This window comes from Apis mellifera, linkage group LG1 (genome assembly GCF_003254395.2).
Source record: "Apis mellifera strain DH4 linkage group LG1, Amel_HAv3.1, whole genome shotgun sequence".
NCBI classification, from domain to species: domain Eukaryota; kingdom Metazoa; phylum Arthropoda; class Insecta; order Hymenoptera; family Apidae; genus Apis; species Apis mellifera.
The window spans coordinates 6,827,428-6,841,390 of record NC_037638.1 but is presented as its reverse complement, the minus strand read 5'-3'; the positions used below and the strand labels follow the sequence as shown (position 1 = coordinate 6,841,390).

The window sequence follows — 13,963 nt, the reverse complement described above, 5'->3', positions numbered from 1 at the left end:
ATAACAGGTGAAAGAGTAAGCCAATATCACGACCCTCGCATTTCCTCGTCCATGATATTTTTCAAGAATCGATATTTCCTGGAATAATGATATTCTACTTACGAGTTATATATAAGTGATTTTTTTTAGATTATTTTTATAAAAATATTTAATACATGTTAAGTTGTTTCTATAAAAAAAATTTTGAAAAAATTGTTAATATGTCAATGATTGTTATATAAAAATATATTATATGTTTTTAAAAATGATAATAAAAAACATATTAAAATATTATAATTTAAAAAATTTAAAAATTAATAATCATAAATAAAATAATATATTTTTACAAATCATCATATTGTAACATTTATTTTTTTTTGTCATTCGTTTCTATTTCTAATTGTATAGGTATAAATTACTAACCGCTATATAGCTTTCTAAGACTAGCTAATAATTAACTTCTGTCACGATAAATTTGCTTTTCCATATATAACCTATTTAAAAGACGATATGCACATAACAATATTTTTTAACAAGTGATATATACACTATAAGTTGAATCGTTCTAAATGCGAAAGAAATTTAAATATAATGTTCGATAAATCGATTATTTATTAACATTGTTGCAATATTCAAATAGTTTATTCCAGAGGTCGACGGCCTAGAATAGGTGGTACATTCGCAGACGTATGTTTTCAGTAAAACATGATCGCGCCCAAACATTCCAATCCCACGCAAATTGCTGTCCCTAAGTCCCTCTACGAAATACCAAGTACTCATAGACGGTCAAACGTCAGAACAATTTAACGATCGTCTGGTTCCGACAGTGTTCCTAAAAAGATAGAAAGTTATTTATAATACCGAAAGTGTATAATTAAAATATTGATTCATAACAAAATTATAACTAAAAATTATAACATAAAATATATCGAAAATATATTTTTGAATAATTGTTTTCTAATTTTTAATTTTCTAGTGATAAATAAATTTTGTGAATTTAGGTTATGTTCATGTGAAATTTATTTAATAATACAAACTTATAAAGCTTTGCACGCCACTTATTTTTAGTGATGGTAATTTTATGATATATTTTAGATTTTAAAAAAATTGATCAAATTTATATAATAACATATGTAATGTATATATGTAACACATGCGTAAATAAATTTAACGAATGATTTGTCAATTTGATACGCGAATAATTATTTCAAGAAATTAACAGATGACTTAATTTCAATCTTCATGTCGATCATGTTGTAAGATTTAAAAACAAAAAGATTTACACGAGTTTTTTTCATTTACATTTTTGAAAAACAAAAAAGAAGCATAATGCCGTTGTATACCGTTTTAAATAATATAACATTTACCCTCAAATACCTTCATTTTCTCTTAAAATAATATTATCATATTTGAAACAAAATAATAATAATAAAAAATTATATCATTTATATTAATATTGATATAAATTATACGATATAGAAAATTGCAAATATAGAATATGTTTTTATGAAATTTTAAATGAATTGAAAAGTAAAGTGCTAAATAAAATATGATTTATTATTGTTAAATATTGGTTAAAAGAACAATTGATGGCAAATATTATAATAGTATTAAATGTCAATGAAAGATTATGAATTTCATTAACATAATATAACATTCTATTATGTTAATATATAGTTACAAGATAATATAGAATATGTATAAATTCTACATAATAAATATTATATTATACATAATAATATTTGTGAATAGTTTAAAACGATTTCTAGGAAAGGATATACTATTTCAAAAGTCCATTTATTTTTCTTATAAAATTTACATATAGATAATAATATCAATTATATTATATTTTCATTGACTGATATGTCATAAATCATGAAAATTTGAAATCATACAAAATAAGAGAGAAAATTTGCATCATTATATGATATTACTAGATTGGTAAACGAATACACATACACAATATAATACATATCTATATAAGATATGCTCGACAGGCTTCCTTTAGCCTCGATCGTCATTTTGTTCTTCTTTCCATATTATCTGAAAGGCCTCCCAGGTCGTGGCTTCTACTATAATGTACCGAACCAGTATTACAGTGTTTCACAGACGTGGTTCTATGCGTGTGCATGCAAGTGTCATTTATATACACTACAGAATTGACTATTCGATGTGGAACGATAGCGAGCTAAAGGATTGTTTTAGATATAAACGGCATGCTTTCTACTTATAATGCATTGTTATTTCTTTCTTTGTTTTCTTATGAAAATATATGGAAATATTTAAACAAATAAGAATAACTTAAATGATACAAATCATATTATGTAATATAAATATATATAAAGAAAAATCAAATCTTTTAAATTATTTAGATATATTTGTTCATGTTAGAATTTTATAATAAAATTTTATGAATTTAATCATTTTCAAGATTGCTTGACCGAAATTCGAGAGTTTTTTTTTGCATATGAATGAGTCAGAGGGGAAACGTTGGCTACGGGTGAACGAACACCAAGGGAGTACACCGGTGTATCGAAGCGAGCAACAGGTGTGACTCGTGTATCTCTGCTGGATACTTACGTGAATAATCCGGCTGGTCGATTCGTTGGCAGGTGTACATAACCGCGTTCTGTCTAGAGCCGCGTATGTCTCCACGGGAAATAACGTGAATGATTGCTTTCTACGATATTATTTCGTTATACGAACCGCGTCTGATCACTATGCACGAAATGCATCAAAATTTTTATAGATTCCACCACTAGATATCATATCGTTCGCGGACGAAAGTTTCGATTACGTCAACTCGCAAGTTATCGACCTCTCGACTAATTCCAATCTATGACAACTTCAGATGGATTCGATTAGTCTTCGATATTTAATGCTGACAGGTAAAAAATAGAGATATGATTACAAATTACAACGAATTCGGAAAATTTTATCAGAAAACAAGTGATGTTGAGAATTTTTTTCCAATAGCAAGACATGGAAACTAATTAAAATTCCGAACAATAAGTAAGGATCGCTGTTGATTCGTGGCATGCACCTGTGGAGCGAGGCGAAATGCACAGCAAAAAGAAGAACAAAAAGACAGGGTGATGTTCGACCGAACGATTTTCTCTGGCCCTTTAATCAAGAAGGAGGAACCCGTAACGACGTAGCGCGTAATGAGTAATGACATCTGGTCTGTATAGGGCGGGGCTAACAGGTCCCACGCGGTCTCCTGGTTATACATATATGTTCTACGTACACTAACACTATCGTCCGGTTTCTGCTCATTTAAACACTTACGAACTCGATTTAAACGACCTCCATCCGTGCGATTGCCTCTCGTCTGCGCTGTTTGTATCGTTCGTGTAAAGCTTCGTGCAGATTTATGAGATTAAATTTATTTATGTGTCTAAATATGAAATAGATCTTGTTTTGTTAGAAAAAGTTAATTAATTTTAATATTTAATCGAGATAACGATTTAATATTACGATTTCGAATGAAAACGTGTTTAAAATTTTTGTAACTAAAAAATAATTTTCTTTTTCATTGACTATTGATTGAAAATTTATCGATTTCTGTGATTATGACAAATTAAATCTTATTTTAAAAAATATATTTTTATTCCATGAATTATTTTTATTCCAATTTATAAAGATAAAACTATCTTACTAATAAATAACCTCAAAAGATCGAAACACACCTCGATTTTCATAGAGTTTATTAGCTAACATAGCTCGGTTGCATAATAGTTAGAAACGCATAAAACGCAATTATAAATCCATTTCATAATGCGAACTGTTAGTGCCAGATACAGACGTATACGCGTGTATATTGAAAGTGCAATATGTTCGCGTTAAAACATCCGCTTGCTAAATACGGTATAAGCGTATCTTAGAATCATACCTGGTGATACTGTTGCAGCATTTTAGCTTTGTCGCTGACATCTGAATCGTAATTGCGTACGAAATATTATAGTATACGTATAAGGATTTCCTAATATGGATTAAGCTTATATGGAAAGATAAACTATTCTACATTAGGATGTCTAACGTCCTCTCTAACATCTTGTATACAAGAACGAGTCCGGTTGTGTAACGGTTTAATGGCAAAAACTATATTACCGGCATAAAAGAACAAGAATATAATTTCTTTGCACAATTTTTCATTTGTTGTTTCACGAAAATATAACTGTTGTACGGAAATATCTCTCGTCATTTTATATATTAATTGTGCTTTTTATAGTGAAATATTTTCCTCTAGAAAAGGAATGTAGTAAAAAAGGATTGACAGTGGATCGTATTGCTCGTCGGAGGTGAAAAAATTTTCTCAATAATTTTATATGAATCTTTGTTATCTTTTTCTCTTTTGTGTATTAAAGTTTGTGACACAAGGATATTATAAAATTTTACAAAGTATATTTGTCTACAATTAATGAATCTTACAAATTTTCGAATTTACGTTACGTCTACGAAGAAGAGGTTAACTTTCTTATAACTTCGTATATGTATATTTTTCTTAAAACGATGTGATATTATATGTTACTTTGGTTAATTTGTGTTATTTAGAAATCATGTTAATCGTTTCCAGGGACAAGATATCTATGTTGGTCAAAAAGAATATACGAAAAGGAAGGGCGAGAAACTGATCATTACGAAGCGAATAGCTGCGTCGAAGTTGTGAGAACCGTGGTGCTCTGAGACGGTGTTATTAAGCAAAAATATTACACCGTTTTCAGAGCATTAACGAACAAGTTTTACAGGGGAACGTAAACCGTGGCCGGCTCATATATTAAGCTGGTTTGAATGTTCTATGAACGAATACGACAAATCCGTGCTTCGGTTCTGACCTTCTTTGGCGCGACAGCGTGGGCGCATTTACTTCAGACGGAATTACAGTCTGCACTTACTCCATCTTACCTCAGTCATTTCAGTATAAGTAACTGCAATCGTGAACCGTGACTGCTGTATCGTATCATCTGGTTTACGTAATTATACGTATGAATGCACCGTCTTGAATCGAAAGGTAATTCGCCCGGAAGTGATTCTTACGGAGTGAGCTTGGTGGTCCTTGATGATTACAGAATTTAGAATTCGTCGCAGTATAGGAAGAAACTGGTTTTACCTGAATCATTTCACGGTTGGGAAAATGGATCGCACATTAGCCAGGATACTGTTAGAAGTTGTCGAATTTACTCGCAATGTTATATTATAAAAAGTAAGAATTGCAATTTTCATATTAAGAATAGAATATTTAAGATATTCCAAGACAAGAATTTTTCTCATTGTTTTTTTTTATTATTTTAGAATATCAGTTCAAGGAAGATTGATTTTTAAGGAAATATAAGGTAAGTGATACTTTAATTTATTCTAACTATATGCACATAGTTACATAATAATTAATATAATATTATATATTTCAGGAGATGTATATTCTTATTTTACTATGCATTTTTGCAATTAAATGCATGGTATGTATAAATGGATCGAGTTCAAGTATTTTCATGATTCAGAACTTGTATCTTTGAATGGATAAATGAAATCTAATATACGGATCAACAATAAGTATAATATTATAGTAAGGAAACTTGGTTAAAAGCCAAGAAATGTAAATCACGTAGATAGTTTGATCTACACGGAATCGTAATGGATATGCAAAACTAGAGTAAAGTGCCAGATACCGTTTAGTGATTGGAATAAGCACGATTCAGACTGTATTACCTTTGCAGTCAATCACGTGTTTGATTATATTATCTGCAAAGTAAGCTGTTTTCATCGAAAATCGGTATCTCTAATAGAATAATATCATTATAACAAAATTATGATACTATGAACAAAAGTATTAATTAATATCTGATTTTATTTGAATTTCAGATTTTTTGTTTATAATTCTAAATATATATTTGATATTGGAATTTTTTACATAAACATTAATCTTATAATCATACAACAAAAAATAGATCATCACTAAATAATTATAATTATAAATAATTATAATAATCCAAATTTCCAATATGTATGTCCAATATGCTATGTCTTCTGTCATTTTATATTAAATTGTGAAGCATAAAAATTCCAGAAAATGGATCTTTTTTCCAGAAAATTTTATCCAAGATCATAAATCATTTCAATGGTATCTATTTATCATTGATCTCATTCATATTAAAAAGTTTCTTTCGTTTGTCGATCGAATCATGAGCTATTATATTAGTCACACCTATAATCGGGCAATAGAGTCGTATACAGTTTTGCTAGTTTGTTCAACACGGATATCACGTTACACACGTAACGTGGAGTAAAAGTACAGATGCTTGAACTCTTATCATTTATCAACTGATTTAGCCGTCGTTGAAAGAGCTGAGCAACGTGCCTTGTTTCCCCATATATGTATAGTGGCACTCTTATCGCATATCGAAACTCTCTGACACGAACTACATCTCGCAAAACTCTAAACTTGCTGTTTGCATAGTTACAGATTTTTATAATGGCGCGTTAGCATTGATATCGACGCAAGATAAACAGTATCTGTATTATTTCTCGACCCCGAGGGATCATTTCCTGTTTTGCAAGCAAATACTTGACGCGTTAGCACATTGCAAAATTTTCGAAAATATATATAAATTTCGTTTCTTCATCCAGTTGGCAGTCAACTCCAATTGGAATCGAAACACTGGTTAACACACATTTTCTGCAACAATTTATTACTTCTGCCGTTTATATTCGCCGCCATTTAACAGATATTTACGCCACATTAATAATGTGGTAACCGCGTGATTCTTGAAAATTTTCTCATCTGGCTGCATCGTACATGTCGTTCACAAATCATAAACACATCTCTGCGACAAAATTATGCGCTCACCTTATTCACTCGTAACGTGTAAATTATGAGCCAACAGTGGACCGGTTTCCATCGAACTGAATCCGAAACCTTGCTCATTTTTTATATTTTCAATACAAAAAAAATGTGCGTGCAAATTTCGGATATTGGATAATATCAATTTTATGTGTTTATTCTTGAAATGATTATCGTAATTTAAATTGGAATGTTTAAAATTTATATAAATTCGAATATATTTTCACTTTTCATATATACGTATATTTATAAAATAAAAGTAAATTTAATATTAATGGAATTGTTTACATATGAATTATTTTTTAAATTTATTTTATACTTATTTTCTAATGATGTGAACGATAAATTCGACAATTTGTTGTTCACAAGTTTTATTAAAACATGTTAAATAGAGTTTGACATTTCATGTTAAAATAGATAAGTTATACGTACTTGTATGTACTTAATGTATAACTTTATTCGTCTACTTAGCATTCGTAAACAAATAGTCATCGATCACGTTTCTATTTCTCATTCATTTTTCAAATAAAACTTTACACTTATATCTCAATAAATTTATTATAAGTTTCCAGAATAATCTTTGTTTCTTCTTAATCCTTTTTAAATCGGCATAGCCCGAAATCACATTGATCTCATTCATTGAGAGAAATCCGAATGAGCGTCGGAAATGTCTCTGACGACAAGCGGTTCTCGTTCGGCGGAACCGCCCGCGCAGTACTTCGGGCGCGTCGAAGGGGGCCGAGATTGGCCGAAGCCGGGCGAACACGGACGAATAGTCGGCTCGAATCGCGCTGCCGCGATGCATCGGTTCGAACGCGCGCACGGGCTGGCTGTCTCGCTTGTCTCCCTAGTGCGTCGTTCGAGGTTTGTCCCTTCTCGTTTCTCTATTATTGCAACTCGTGACGGGCAGCGATTTTTCGAAAATACACGCGCGCCACTGCGACACACCATCGATATCGGTGTAATTTCATCATAGTTTTCGATTGACGTTACGACGTTACGAAGAATGTTCGAACATTTTCTATAAGTACAAGTGGTGACTCGATGAACTCGTTGCCCGCGTGACACTTGAATGTGATCGTCGACGCGCGCGCGTTATCCATTGCCGACACGCGGTTTGATTGTCGCTTGTGACAGGTTCCCATTATGCTCGCTCGACATTCGGAATTGTGTGCAACATTTTGATACAAACGTTTGTCTATGTAGTTCGCGTAATCATCTCGTCGAGGGCGCGACGGAAGAGAAAAACGCACGGAATACGGAAGGTGTGATGTATGTGCCAATTGACAACTAACCTTTACGCGAGTGCACGCGTGTGCCGCGTGGCTATCCACGATCTGAAGTTTTCGCGGTTATACGAAGCATCCGGTTATTTGTGGCACGAGGAACTTCCTAGAGGAGAAGAAGCTAATAAAATATCGATCAGTTGACAAAGTGAAAAACGCTTCTCCGATCAGGCCCGTTATGGATTCCTATCCGATGGTGAGTCGTTTTTTAATAATATTATCCCGCCTTTTTTTTTGGAAATGTGCTAATATGCCGATATTGTATTTTTTTCAGCACGTTGAATATTCACTAGTTGTTATCTTCTGTTGTGTATAAATACTAGGAAAATTTTGAAGGAATAAATTCTAATTGTATACAATATATATCGATATGTTTACAAACTAAGATATAGAATATCGTTCGTTTTCTAATTCGTAATAATATCGTATTATTTAGATTTTTAATGCGCATGTGTAATAATTACGTGTAACTAGATTAATCAAATTTCAAACGAATAACTGTATTTGTCGTAGTAATCAACTTTATTTCGATCACTAAATTCCGTCGAATCTTGTAAAGATCGATTATCGAAAGGCAAGTCGTATGCTTGCGATAAATAGAGACATTTCTTATTATTGGTAGCAAGCATTCGATTGGAACAACGGAGTATTATTATGTCATCAAACACGATACGTACAATAGGCGCTTAGGGGTTGGATATTTTCATAATCGTGAACGGAATGATAATAATGGTCGGCGTAAGTTACAGTCTCTGGAAATGGCTATTAGCGAACCGTGCAAATGTAGCAATTCGCGAGTCGCCGCAAAAACAAGTTATCATTCGGGAAATTGCAATTCATCGCATTTAATGACATCATTTTGTTTCTTTATTTATTTCATTCTTTATTTACTTTTTACAAAGCGAGTTATTTGTGAGTAAAATATGTTAGAAATTTTTAATAGATTATATTAATTTTTGTATAAAATTTATATAAAATTTTATTTTAATCATATTTTGTAAAACTACATAAGAATTTATTACAAAAGAAGCAACATTATAAAGTAATTTTAATTTTAATTTGTTTTTTCAAATGTTTTGAAAAAAATGTATTTAAAATGAGATTGAAAAATAAGTAACAAAAACATGATTTTTTGATTTTTATATAAGATTAAAATATCATAAATATACATATTTATATTAATATTAATCTTAATATGCTATTATTTCATGCTAATTGAATGTTTTTTTACTATAAATAATTGATGCTATAAATATGAATAACATTATAATTTTAAAAATATTGAAAGAAGAATATTTAAATTATACATCTGAGATCATAATTTAAATACTCCTTCAAGCTTCAAGGACTAGAATTTTATTTTTTTTTTTTATTCAAAGTACGAAAAGGAAGATATTAAAACAATACGAATAAAATCAAATTAAAAACGTTCAACTTCAATAAAGTATTAAATGATACGAATCACTCGAATTTTCATTTTTTGAAAAATTAAACTTTTTCAACCACTATCGATTAACTTAGCGCAATTGATTTTTATGCGACGATTTTCAAAGATTTTTGGATAAAAAAATTTCAAATATACAATAATCCAGAATAGGGAAATTATTCGAACATTTTTTTCGAGCAATAACGTATTTCTTGCGCAAATATACGTTTCAAAAAATTTTCCGCTCGTAAAAATAGAATCTCTCTGAACGGTCAAGATTAAAATGATTTATTTCCGTGACGAAAATCCTCCTGTGGAGGAAGTCATGCAATTAATTGCAAAATTATCACCGCATCTTTGCAACGTTGCTCGTAATAAAGCAGATAAATCGGACGAGCAGAACGCGAGGTAAAATCGTGCCGCTAGTTGCTGCAATCGTTGCAGATGAGCTCGCCGGATTGAGCAGCGGGATAATGATCTTTCCATCGTATTATCTTGATCCTAGCGGATTTCTTGTCAGAGAGAATGCCTTCCAATTTCGTACAAATTATCAACCTTTCCTTGAGATGTATTCTAAAACTGGCGATACGATTACAAGGAAAGCGATTTACCTTTCGAGAGATAAATCGAAAATGTAAAATGAAGATAATTTTTTCTCTTTAAAATTAATTTTATGAAAATTTATTTCTAACTCTTCTTTGTATAATAAGAATTCGTGATTTTTCAGAATAGAAATATCGGAAAATAAATCGAGAATATAAAATAAAATTTTTAATTAATTAATTATCAAGTTTGAAATTTTATCTAATTCGAATTAATAGAGAGTTATTTTGTAAATAGTAAAGTAAATAGATGAAATATAACAATATTTTTTCAAAGTTTTCATTTTAAAAAAAAAATTCTATATTCATTTCTCATTCGTTTTATCGAAATAATATCTTCTTATAATTTGATACGATTCCTTTATAGTTCAATTTTCGTGTAAACGTGTTGCAAGATTCCCATATCCCATATTTTCGATTTATCTTCGCATCGTGAATCACTGTTCTTCCTGTTTTTTCCTCTCTCCCCCCCCCCCTCCCCGCCTAATTACACCAAGCACGTCCTCTGAAATTTTTAAAAGCGGCTTTTACACGGCATTAAAATGTCGTTGTTGGTTGCGATCGGCAAAGATGAAACATCTCCGGATTCAACGCGGAGATAAATCGAAGATAAAGATCTTCCCCCGATGGGAGATGTTATCTTGAATCCTCGCGGACCCGTTTCAGGAACGCTACCGAAGTTCCAGTTTCACGCAAATTATCGTCTTCCTGCTCGATCTCTTCTTAATTTTATCGACAACGCGGTACGCATATTTTACGCTATGGTTTTCTTAAAAGCTGTCGTTTATACACGGTTATAACACGGTTGTTGTATCGCGATTCCTTTACGAACCGATCTCTCACTCTTTAATATGATCATCATCTTCAATTTCTTGTCAACGCTACGTATCGATTGAATCGTCTAAACTAAATATTATTCATTTATATTAGGCTCTTAAAAATAATTCTTGCAAATAAAAAAAAAAATATATATTAATACCTCGAATCTCCTATTCCTCCCTATCCAATCTATATATATATTCAATGTTACACATATTAATTTTGAAACCAGTTAAAAAGTGGACGAAACAAAAATATTCGTTACATTGCGGATTACCCAAAATTCGTATATCAACGTAACGTAATAATCAATAAGAATGTGCGTGGAAGAGCGTCGATATTTTTTCCCCTACTTTCTCTTGGCGAAAGAAAAAAAAAAAATAATACGAGCAAGGTTCCAATCCATCTCTTCGATTTTTTAAATATATATATATATTAAAAAAAGGAAGGAATGCGGTTTCGTTTATTCGACGCTCGCGGAGAGCCACAAAGAAATTCCATTCCGCTCGTCGAAAGGTCAAGATCGGGTTTATTTACTTGGAGCGGAGGGGGAGCAATTAATCGCCGAGCTATCGCGATATCTCCCGGAAGGAGGGCCCGGCTGGAATTTCACGCGAATCGCGCTGCATCGCGATTATTAGTCATCGAGATCCTCGAGATTCTCGCGGAAAGAGTGTGTGTGCGTGTGCGCATGTGCGAGCGAGCGAGAGAGAGAGAGAGAGAGAGAAGGGGGGGGGAGGGTCTTCGCCTCCCTCGTGCTGCACCAGCCTATTATTTCGACCTTCCCGCGCATTCCACGACGTGATTGCTACCTGCTTTTTGCTTCCTCTCCGCGAACGAAATCCTTGGAATCGTCCGTGGATGAAGTCATTTCGAAGGAAAAGAAACGATCGCGCTCATCGCGGCAGCCTTGCTCATTCGCGGATTCATTTTCGCCAACTGTTCCTGGACAACCTTGTTTCTTTCTTTCTTTTTCTTTCTTTTCGAGGGATCGCGATAAGCGATGAAAATTTCGAGGGCAATTATATCCGTTCCGAGGTCGGACGAGGTGGACGATGGGATCTTGGGCCGATAATGACATTTCTTTTTTTTTCTTTCTTTGAAGTAAACGTCCTTTAACAATTTTTCCCGTGGAGATAATTGGAATTTCGTTGAAATTTAGTTTCGGAGAAAATATTTTTGAAATCGTGAAAAATTTAGAACGCGATAATTAATTAATAATCCTTTATGAGATCGTACAATCGATGATACTATCTTTTATTGTTTGAGGAAAAATTCGTATATTTTTCATCGTTGTCCATATGTTTGTCGCGAAAGGATTAAAATATGCGCCTCTCTCGCGCGTAAAAGCGTTTCTACAATTCCTCGCCGTTCACTCTAATATATTAACAGTTTCTTTTTATGGGTCGGATCGTGCAAGTTCGTCAGGGTACACGGCGATGGGCACGTTGGACACAGGGCAAGCTTGAAACGCGATACACGATTGCAATTTTACGTATGGCGAGCGAACAGGCCGACGAGTGTGCTTTATAAGGTGCTTGTTAAATTTTACAACCGGTCATTATGCCCTCGATACTTGAGTAAAACTTGAGGAAATAATAATAACGCGCGACCGTTTAACCGTACGATGTTCGTCTGTGATCCCGTGGTGCATCTCGAGGTTTCCCTATCTCACGCGAAAGATTTCCCCGTATTCCTTTCCCTTCGTGCAGCTAATTTCATCCTTTCCACCTTCGTGTAATTATTTTTCACTTGAATTTATTCACTCAACGGTAATATACTTCCTCGAATTCCAATCAGATCGAAACACGGCATCGTGGCATATATGTGTGGATAACCTAACTTTGCTCGAAAAAGAAAAACTCGAAATTATCGTTCTATGGATACAACACATAAAAACCCAGAAATAGAAATAAGATTATCTGTCCAATTTCAAAAATTAGGCATTAATTCTACTTTATTACGTTACATTCATCGTTGAAAGAAAGATTCGCGTGAAAAGTGTCGATTCGATAATATCTCGAAAAGCCCACTTTTCAAGCGCTTTTGTTCGACCGAACACGATTTCTCGACTCGTATATATATATACACATATATATACATCATCGAGAGAGAAAACGGTGCATGTTCGATCGACGATAAATGAGAATATATCCGTTTGTCACTTGCCTGTTCTCTTGTCTTCTCGGCGCACATAATAACGCGCATAATTCCGCCATAAATTATCGGCCGGATATATTCTAATTCCGCTGCGTGGGTAAAACAGTTATTATTGCGGGTTCGCGGCTCGGTATTGTGAAGCTCGGTCCGCTCGCTGTTCGAGAGGATGGGTTGGAAACGTGTGTGATGCCGTATGGGACACGTTCGAGTCCGGAATAATTTATTACAGCTTTCTTAAAAAACGATGCTGGGATTCCAGCTGGTGAAGCGTGCGTATAAACGAGGATTGATTGCATCCTCTTGGTACGCGCACTTGAGAGAGAGATTGTTTAAAACCGAGATACGATGATTACGGGGCCCGATCGGTCCTCCACGTGTGCAAAACGATTATTTAAATGTCACATTCACGTGCAGACCAGTTGATTTTCGGATCTACCGGTTTCGAATATCCGTTTGAACGATCCACTTCGTATGCTTATGATAATCGAGAGAGGTTATGATATACTTTTAAACCGAACGAGAACGTAATGCAAGTTTAATTGGTTGAACTCGATGAATAGTATAAAAACAGGATGATTTTGTTGAAGGAAGATATTATCAAGTGATACTGTTTCTTTAATGTTTAATTTTTATGCATTCCTACTTTCCAAGTTATAAATTCTTCCTCTCTCTGTGGTATTCCAAATATCACTACTTTTGTACATAGAATAGAAAGTATAATAGAGTTGACGATAGTTTTGTACATAGAATAAAAAGTATAATAGAGTTGACGACTCAAGTTGAGTTTATCGGTATCGAAAAATCCATTGTTAATCTTCACTCCTTGTATTTTAATTTTAATTATTTTCAACAA

The 13,963-nt window shown here is 33.0% G+C and overlaps 1 protein-coding gene and 1 long non-coding RNA gene across 3 annotated transcripts in view; both read left to right on the top strand.

Moving 5' to 3' along the window:
- Positions 1-3,559: 3,559 nt before the first annotated feature.
- Positions 3,560-5,911, top strand: LOC100576726. Of its 2 annotated transcripts, none has more exons than XR_001705725.2 (5): positions 3,560-4,466; positions 4,556-5,182; positions 5,272-5,312; positions 5,388-5,749; positions 5,839-5,911. It is a non-coding gene; the product is annotated as an uncharacterized LOC100576726 (long non-coding RNA). The 2 variants fall into 2 exon arrangements; XR_410093.3 differs by having other exon boundaries at positions 3,561-4,466; positions 5,388-5,725; positions 5,839-5,909.
- A 1,624-nt stretch (positions 5,912-7,535) lies between these two features.
- The window catches only part of LOC725775, a 45,760-nt gene continuing 39,332 nt past the window's right edge, over positions 7,536-13,963 (top strand). The window contains exon 1 of the mRNA XM_006564977.3: positions 7,536-8,299. The gene's annotated coding sequence lies outside the window, so the exon portion shown is untranslated. The remainder of the gene's footprint in view (positions 8,300-13,963) is intronic.